The following is a 9,423-nucleotide window of genomic DNA, read 5'->3' as shown; positions in this document are numbered from 1 at the left end:
TGTGTGTGTGTGTGTGTGTGTGTGTGTGTGTGTGTGTGTGTGTGTGTGCGCACTTTAAAACCTGAAGCTTGAGGGTCTGGCTCTCAGTGAGCAAGAAACTAGGTGCTGACAGAGATCCCTCCCTTTGGAACACTGACAGGTCTTGTTACACCCTCAGCAACTGGGACCTTTCAAGAATAGATCAGACAGCTTATACAACCACAAAGATTCAAGAGACAAACAAGAACTAGGGCAAGTTTGAATGATAAGATTCATCTTCTGCATAAGCCCACTCCTTCAAGACTGGGAGAAGTAGCTCTTTCACCTAGTATATGGAAACAAACTCAGAGATTCAAGTAAGAATGAGGAAACAGAGGAATATATTTCAAACTAAAGAACAACATAGCCCTTTACCCTCAACTCACCAGCATGAGGGCAGATCCAACTCCACCCCAATGCCCTCCTGGCCCCAAAGCACCCAGTTCTAGGGACTCTTCTCCAATGCCTGAGATTTATGGGCCTGACGAAAATTATGCATCCCTGCAAATGTCATCTTCTGAGACACCCCACATGGAGACTGTCTCTCCTCTTCCTTCCTCCATGGATCTGCTTGTTCAGGACAGCCCCAGTTCCTCCACCAGTCCCAGGGTAAAATTACCACCCACTTCTGGAGAGGAGAGAACAGTGAGGAAGGAAGATATGGCCCAGGGTAAGAAACAGGAGATCAGGACCATGTTCTCTCAGACCCAATTCTATGTCCTCAGTGATCGATTTCAGAGACAGAAATACCTCAGTCTCCAGCAGACGCAAGAACTTTCCAACATTCTGAACCTTAGCTATAAGTAAGTGAAGACCTGGTTCCAGAACCAGAGAATGAAATGTAAGAGGTGGCAGAAAAACCATTGGCCAAAGGAGAGCAAGAGTGTGACTCAGAACAGCACAGCAACTGCAGAATACCCAGGCTTCTATTCCTACCACCAGGGATACCTGATAAACACTTCCAGAAACCTTCCAGTATGGAGCAACCAGACCTGGAACAGCCAGTCTTGGAGCAACCACTCCTGGAACGGCCAGTCTTAGAGCAACCATTCCTGGACCAGTCACACCTGGTGCCCCCAAGCCTGGAACAGCCAGTTCCACACCCTTGGAGATGAATCCTTGCAGCCCCAGATCCAGTTCCAGCAAAATTCCATCGGCGATTTGGAGTCCATTTTAGAAACTTCTGGGGAAAGCCATAGTGTAATATAGCAATCTGCTAAGTATTTTAGTACCCAAAAATAATGTATTTATTCCCAAAGTACTCTGTGAATATACAGCCTGAAGATGTGTGACAATGAGTATATTATTTGATCTCAATTTGGGCAGTGGCTGTATTACTGCTCATAGGCTTTGTCTTTTAGGGTCCTATATTATCTCTGCCTTGATATTCTGTTTCCCATTATTATTGTATCCATTGAGGGGGTACGATTGGAGTCAAAGAGGTTTCAGTAGCATTGGCTGCTATGGACAACATGATAAAAGGTGTTTCTGGCTATAGATAACTAGATACAATACTAATGTGGATATCTTTACGCTCTAGAAACTAACCTCAAGAATAGGAAGTAAAGATACAAAGACATGTGATGAAGGATAATTTGTATTTTCTGAGTTTGTGAGGCTTTTCTCATTAATAACCTCAATTGTAAATGATAAATGGTTAAGCTATAATGTGCTTCATTGATTTCCTCTGCCCCTTGTGATGTTTTACTGGAACTGTTAATTTGTTCATTATTCTAGTATTTGTAGAAAGATGTCTTGTATTTTAATGTATCGTGATAATAGTACCAGTTGGCTGGTTGGTTTATAGGTTTAAGTACAAATAAATAAAATACCCACTTTAAAAAAAAATAAAAAACAACATAAAAACCCAGGAATAAACTTTCATGAAATGGAGATAAATAATCTACCTGAAAAAGAGTTCAAAGTAGTGGTCATAAAGATGCTCAGCTAACTCAAGAGAAGAATGGATGGACACCCTGATAACTTTAACAAAGAGATGGAATATATATATGAGAAAATACCAAACAGAAGTCACACATCTGAAGAATATAATAAGTAAATAAAAAAATGCACTGAAAGTATTCAATAATAGCCTAGATGAAGCAGAAGAAAGGATCAGTGAACTCAGAACAGTGGGACTCATCCAAACACAACAAAAAGAAAACATCCAAACAACTGCAAAAGGAAAAATGAAATGGAAAAAAAAAAGTGATGATAGCTTAAAGAATCTATGGGACAGCATCAAGTAGATAACATTTATATTGTACAGGTCCCAGAGGAAGAGAGCAAGAAAGGGGCAGGAAACTTATTTGAGGAAATAATGGCTGAAAACTTTCCTAATCTGGTGAAGGAAACAGATGTCCAGGTCTAGAAAATCCACAGAGTTTGAATTAAAATGAACCCCAAAATATCCACACCAAAAACATTATAAGTAAGATGTTGAAAGTTTAAGAGAGCACCGGGGTGCCTGGGTGGCTCAGTCAGTTAAGCATCTGCCTTCAGCTCAGGTCATGATCCCAGGGTCCTGGGATAGAGCCCCACATTGGGTTCCCTGCTCAGTGGGGAGTCTGCTCCTCCCTCTCCGTCTGTGTGTTCTCTCTCTCTCTCTCTCTCAAATAAATAAATAAATCGTTTATTTATTTATTTTTTTAAGAAGGCTAAAGAGAGTAACTTAAAAGCAGCAACAGAAAAGCAATGTGTTACATACAAGGGAAAACCCCATAAGGCTATCAGCAGATTTTTCAGCAGAAACTTTGCAGGCCAGAAAGGCATGACATGCCATATTTAATGTGGTGAAAAGAAAAGAAATTTCCAACCAAGGCTGGTTCACCTGTGAATATTATCATTCAGAATTGAAGAGAAATAAAGAGTTTTCCAGATAAGCAAAAGCTAAAGGAGTTCATCATTTGAAATGATATCAAGCATCTTTTTTTTTTTATTTGAGAGAGAGAATGAGATAGAGAGCATGAGAGGGGGGAGGGTCAGAGAGACAGGCAGACTCCCTGCTGAGCAGGGAGCCTGACGTGGGACTCGATCCTGGGACTCCAGGATCATGACCTGAGCCGAAGGCAGTCACTTAACCAACTGAGCCACCCAGGCGCCCTCAAGCATCTTTTTGACCACAAGGGTATGAGACTAGAAATCAATTAAAAGAAGACTAAAAATTTACAAATACGTGGAGATTAAACATGATACTAAACAACCAGTGGGTCAGTGAAGAAATCAAAGGAGGAATAAAAAATACCTAGAGGGAAATGAAAATGAAAATAGTACCGAAATCTATGGGGTACAGCAGAAGTACTTTAAGAGGGATGGTCATGACAATACAGCCTATCTTAAGAAAGAAGAAATATGTCAAATAACCAATTTCACTTTACACCCAAATGAACTAGGAAAAAAGAACAAAGCCCAAAGTTAGAAGGAAATAATAAAAATCAGAGCAGAGATAAATGAAATAGAGACTAAAAAGACAATAGGAAAGATCAATGAAATTAAGAGCTGATTCTTTGAAAAGGTAAATCTGAAAAAGCCTTATTACCTAGACTCAGTAAAACTAAAAGAGAGAGGGACCAAATAAATAAAATCAGAAATTAAAGATGGGAAGTTGTAACTGATACCACAGAAATACAAAGGATCATTAGAGGCTAGTAATGAACAATTGTATGCCAACAAATTGGACAACCTAGAAGAAATGGATTAATTTCTAGAAAAATACAATCTTAAAAGATTGAGTCATGAAGATAGAAAATCTGAGTAGATTGATTACTAGTAAGGAATAATGACACCTGAGTGCTAGGAATTAGTAATCAAAAACTCCCCAACAAATTGTAGTTCAGGACCAAACACCTCACTGGCAAATTCTACCAAACATTCAAAGAAGGTTTTATACTTATTTTTCTCAAACTTTTCTAAAAAATTGAAGAAGTGGGTATGCTCCCAACTCATTTTATGCAGCCAGCAGTACCCTCATACCAAAACCAGACAAGGACACCACACAAAAAAGAAAATTATGAGCCACTATCCCTGGTGAACACAGATGGAAAAAAAAATCCTCAACATAGTATTAGCAAATTGAATTCAACAATTCATTAAAAGGATCATATGCCATGATCAAATGGGATTTTTTCCTGGGGATGCATGGATGTTTTCACACCTGCAAATCCATCAGCAGGATATATCACATTAACAAAATGAAGAATAAAAAACATATGATCATCTCAGTAGATGCAGGAAAAGCACTTGACAAAATTCAAGTTCCATTTATGTAAAAAACTCTCAACAAAGTGGGTATAGAAGGAATGTGCCACAACATAATAAAAGCCATAAAGGAGAAGCTCAGAGGTAATATCACACTCAGCAGTGAGAAGCTGAAATCTTTTTCTCTAAGATCAGGAACAAGACACGGGTGCCCACTGTTGCCACTTTTTTTTCAAAATAGTATTGTTAAGTCCTAGACAGAGCAATTAGGCAAGAAAAAGAAATAAAAGGCATCCAAATTGAAAAGGAAGAAATTAAACTGTCACTGTCTATGGATGACATGATTTATATATAGAAAACTTTAAATACTCCCCCCAAAAACTTTTAGAACTACCAAAAAAAAAAAAGTTGCAGAGTATAAAATCAATATACACTCCAAATAAATCATGAACTGGTGAATGGATAAACAAAATGTGGAACCCCATACTATGGATTACTTTTTTTGTGATAAGAAAGGAAGAACCATTTATATATGCCACAAAAGGTATGAATCTTGAAAACAGTGTGATAAGTGAAAGCATACATACAAAATACTATCTATTATATGATTTATTTTTTAAAAAATCCAGAAAAAGGCAAAATTTATAGAGATAAAACAGATCGTTTTTGCCTAGGGTTATGGTAGATGTGGATATCAACTTCAAGTAGGCATGAGGGGATTCTTTGGAGTGATGGAAATTTTCTAAAATTGGATTGTCAGGATGGTTGTACAACTATAAGTTTAGTATAAACTATTGTACACTTACAGTGGTTGGATTTTATGGTAATAAGTGACATCTCAATTAAGCTGTTAAGCATCAATCTTGGTAAGAAAGGAAAAGAAAAAGAAGTGATGAGAAATCAAATCAAAGCACATAATTTTCACAGGGCCCTGCTAAATTACCTTTGTTTTGCTATGTGAGTAGAAGTCCTGCCTCCAAGTAGACTTCCTCAGCAGGCCACAGTTGATCTTTTTGTAGAGTCTGGTCTTAAGTACCAGAGGAAATACGTTGGACTGGTAGCTCTTTTCCTTATGAGCTGAGTGATTTGGGGAATATTTCCTAAGGCTCAGTTTTTTTATATGATGTCAATTATTTTGAAGAAGATATTTAAGGAAAAACAAGTACTAAAATGCATGTCAAGAACCTAGCATTTTTCCTCCCAGTAATATTTTCCCCCTTCACTATTCTCTGTTACTTGAACCAAATGGCAGAGTAGAACATTTCTGCATGGTACTTGAGGAGTATATGGAAGGCTCCGTACACCAAACATGCTCAACTATCTGCTAACGCATCTACATTTCTTCATTTGACACCACCCACCCACCCATAGGCAAACACTTTGGGTCCAAATATAATTCAGCTTTCAAGAGGTTACTATTAAAAAGAAAGGTTTAGCTGAATCTCAACTCTGGGGATATGTGACAAACAGTAAAGGAGATCCATAGTACTGTGGCAAGTAATGAAGACTATAACTCATAGTGTAGCGTCACACAGTTCTTGCATGAGATCAGGCATTCCTACAATGACAGTACTATTTGGGTTCTGGTTCTGGATGGCTGAGAATGCACACACTTTTGCCTGTTCCTTCCCACTTCTTGTGAAGGAACTATGAGTATGGATAGAAGAGAGTATGCATAATAACACTGAGAACAGAAGCAGGATCAAGAGTGTTTCAGAAATTATGATGAATTTTGAGAACAAAAACCAATTGGTTCATGTTTAAAAACTAGAGAAAAATATTGCTGCTAAAGTGGAAGATGTCCTTTTCCAGCATAGCTGTGAAGAGACCTCAAGCTTGAAATGGGTGGACATTCTCTACAACCACTGGGCTACTACACCTAACACATATCTTCATCTTCCTTGGCACTTACCCTTTCAACGTACACACATACGTACAGGTCAGGAGGGAGGGAGGAAGCAGAAAGCAGCGGTGGCTTTTACTTCTAGTTAAAAGGAATTAAAACAAAACCTTGCCCTATAAAGAAACTGCATAATCTGCCAGGAAAAACCAAGGTTTTTAGTGTAAATTTCAATACCATCAAAAAGTCCTTATTTTGGCATTTGAATGAGTGTAAGGATTACCTGACTCTACATCCCATGTGTGCAACCCCCTATTCCACTCCCCCCCCCAAAAAAAACTTGGCAGTCAATATTCCCTCCTGTTTCACAAGGACCTGTTAATCTGTCTCTTCTGGGGAAGGTCAGTCACAAAAAAAAAAAAAAAAGGACCTACTCCAGGTAGAAAGGTTTATGCCAATGACTTTTATAAATAAAATGGCTCTTCATTTATAAATATAAATAGCAGTTAAGGACTGCCAGGCATTTATGTAAGCTAATAGTCAAAAATAAAAATAAACCAGAACAGTTGATTTCCGGAAGATCAAACATGTTTTTGGTAAAAGAGAAAACTTAAAAAAAAACCCAAAACATTATAATTAGAGGAACTATTGATACATGCAGTAACATAGGTGAAGCTCAGATGCATTTTGCTAAGTGAAGAGGCCAGATTCAAACAGCAAGATAACATATGGTTCCACTTATATTCTGGAAGAGGCAAACTGTAAGGCTGGAGAACTTATCCATGGTTGCCAGGAATTGAGGGTATGGAAGGACTGCAAAAGGGAATTTTTGGAGGGATGATGAAGCTGTTCTGTATCATGATTGGGGCAGTGATTATAAAGCTCTATCATATTTCAGAACACATGGGACTATAAACTACAAAGAATTTTGTTATATGAAAATACAGAAATATGTTTTAATTCCAAATTAGCATTCTCATAAAGACTAGAGAAGATAGCATATTCCCCCCAAAAGAAGCTACTAGAATGAAAAAGTATTCTGAAACAAGAACAAAATATGTTTCCCAAAATGTTACTGCTCAAGTTAAAAAAAAAAAAAAAAAGACCTCCTCCCAGCCCCGTCTCTTTCTGTGTGTACATGTATATGCTTGTGTGTGTTTGTTTTGAAATGGAAGTTTGAGGAAGAAGTATGTTAGGTAAGTTAGCACAGTGGTTGTGGAAAATTTAAAAGACACAAAGGAAAATCAAGACAAAGACAAAAATTAGGACAATTTGAAAGCTAAATTAAGCCATCTGGATAATCTTATCTAGCGTATATAACATCAATATGAAATATATTTTCAGAAAGAGAATAGAAAAAAATAGAAAAGTAATCCATTAATAAAAGAAAAACCAAATCTCACAGTTTCATATTGATATTTCAGTTAAGTGCTGAGCAGGGGGAAACAAATAGAGTCTGCAAATTAACACATATCCTTGTGAAACTGTTAATACCAAGGATAAAAATGCTTTCAGAGTGGAAAGTGGTTTCTTCAGAAAAAGCTTGCTAAGAAATTGTTTGGGTATATGTTTTATCAGTTTTAAATTTCATCAGATGAATTAGCTTCTTTCTGGTGTGGATACCATGACTTACACAAAAGATCACCTATAGTCTCACTTCCCGAGCTAATATTTCTAGAAATTCAAAAGGAATCCAAGTATAGGAATATACTTTTATTGACTGCTTTCTGAAGCAGATTAGTCCTTTAAAAAAGTAAAAGAGAGGAGCCTATTCCATGCTAAAGCTTTATATCTGTGTCACATAAAACCTTTCCCAATATGATGTCGTAATGATTAGCAATTTGGGAGGTTTAGTCTGTCATTGAGATCACTCTTTGTGTGTGTGCCTTTGTCATTATTTGATCTCGTCATATAAGCAACACTATGTTTTAGTCTAATTCTCTGAAAAACACCATAATCAATGGAAATGATGATAATTAGATAAAAAAGCTGTTGTTTTTTGTTTTGTTTTTTTCTGACAAAGAGACTGTAGACTACCATTATTAGCAGGTGCAGTGAGCTCTATACTTGTCACTGAGTTATAATACTGTAGATTGCTTTGGGTAATAATGCATTTTTTGGGGAGCTTTTAATCTGAAGGGAAAATATGGAACATGGGACAATCTGTAGCATGTTCAGCTCACCTAGTATATTTTAAATTGCACTGATACTTACATACTTGTAATCATACATGGCATAAAGAATATTAAAAGAGATGGGCATTAAGGAGGGCACGTGATTTCATGACCAATGGGTGTTATACATAACTGATAAATTATTGAACTCTACATCTAAAACTAATGATATACTGTATGTTGGCTAAATGGATTTAAATTTTAAAAAGAAAAAAAGAGAATATTAAAAGAATCATGAAAATAGTAGTGTCATTTAGTACCAAGTATACAACCAAGTAGTTAAATTCATAAAGAATGTAACTGGTACTTTATCAACCAGTTTTTGGCATTAATGAACTGGTTTTTCTAGTCTCTAGCACAATTATATCCTTAAAGTCATTAGATGTCCTTGCATGATTCTGAATAAAAGAGATGTTAAATGCTCAGTACACTTTCAATTAAGGCATATTAGCACCATAACTGGAGATTCTCTTGCTCATAGGTTGCTAGCTGGCAGCTTAAAAGCCAAACACAGTGCTGATTTTGTTGTGTTGTGGTAGATAGTGTGCAAAAAATTGAGTTCTCAACATTTAAAAACTAGGGTATTTTACCTAAAAACCAGACTTTCTGTTTCTTTAAGCAAATTTGCAGTTATGATACTTGCTTTTCTACAATAATTTGTTCTAGCTAGCAGCTGGCCTTGTTTAAAATGCCATCTACTTCCTGGTTCTCTTCAGGTGCCCCCACTACCATTGTGTTACAGTGGCTCTCTTTGCTCATTTACATTATATTTGGCCCCCATAGCACTTGAGTAAGTGACCCCTTATGTTCTTTCCAACAATTAATAGGCAGAGAAACAAATGCAGAAAGGGAAAGTGATCTACCCAACCTGACTTCCTGCTCTAGAGCATGGAGAATCTCTGTACCAAGGTCTTTCCATTCACAATTCCATCTTATCTTTTTTTAATTTTGGGGGGGAAAAAAATCAAGAATTGTTGCATTTTTGTATACACTTGATAACAAGCTATATCATTAGTTTTCCTGAAGTTACTATAAATAAGAGTTTATGATCACTGCAAAGATAGAGAAGAGACATAAGAATAAGCCTTGGCAAGAAATTTATATGTAATATAGCTAAGTTCTTCATCACTTGAAAACCATAAGAGACTCTTAACTCTAGGAAACAAATGGAGGGTTGCTAGAGGGGAGGTGGGT

At 36.9% G+C, this 9,423-nt stretch overlaps 1 pseudogene; it reads left to right on the top strand.

Annotated features, from left to right (window-relative positions):
• Nucleotides 1-408: 408 nt before the first annotated feature.
• On the top strand, nt 409-1,310 carry LOC110587635 (annotated as a pseudogene).
• The last annotated feature ends 8,113 nt before the right edge of the window (nt 1,311-9,423 follow it).

This window comes from Neomonachus schauinslandi, chromosome 3 (genome assembly GCF_002201575.2).
Source record: "Neomonachus schauinslandi chromosome 3, ASM220157v2, whole genome shotgun sequence".
Classification (NCBI taxonomy): domain Eukaryota; kingdom Metazoa; phylum Chordata; class Mammalia; order Carnivora; family Phocidae; genus Neomonachus; species Neomonachus schauinslandi.
This window is presented reverse-complemented; position numbering and strand designations above follow the sequence as displayed.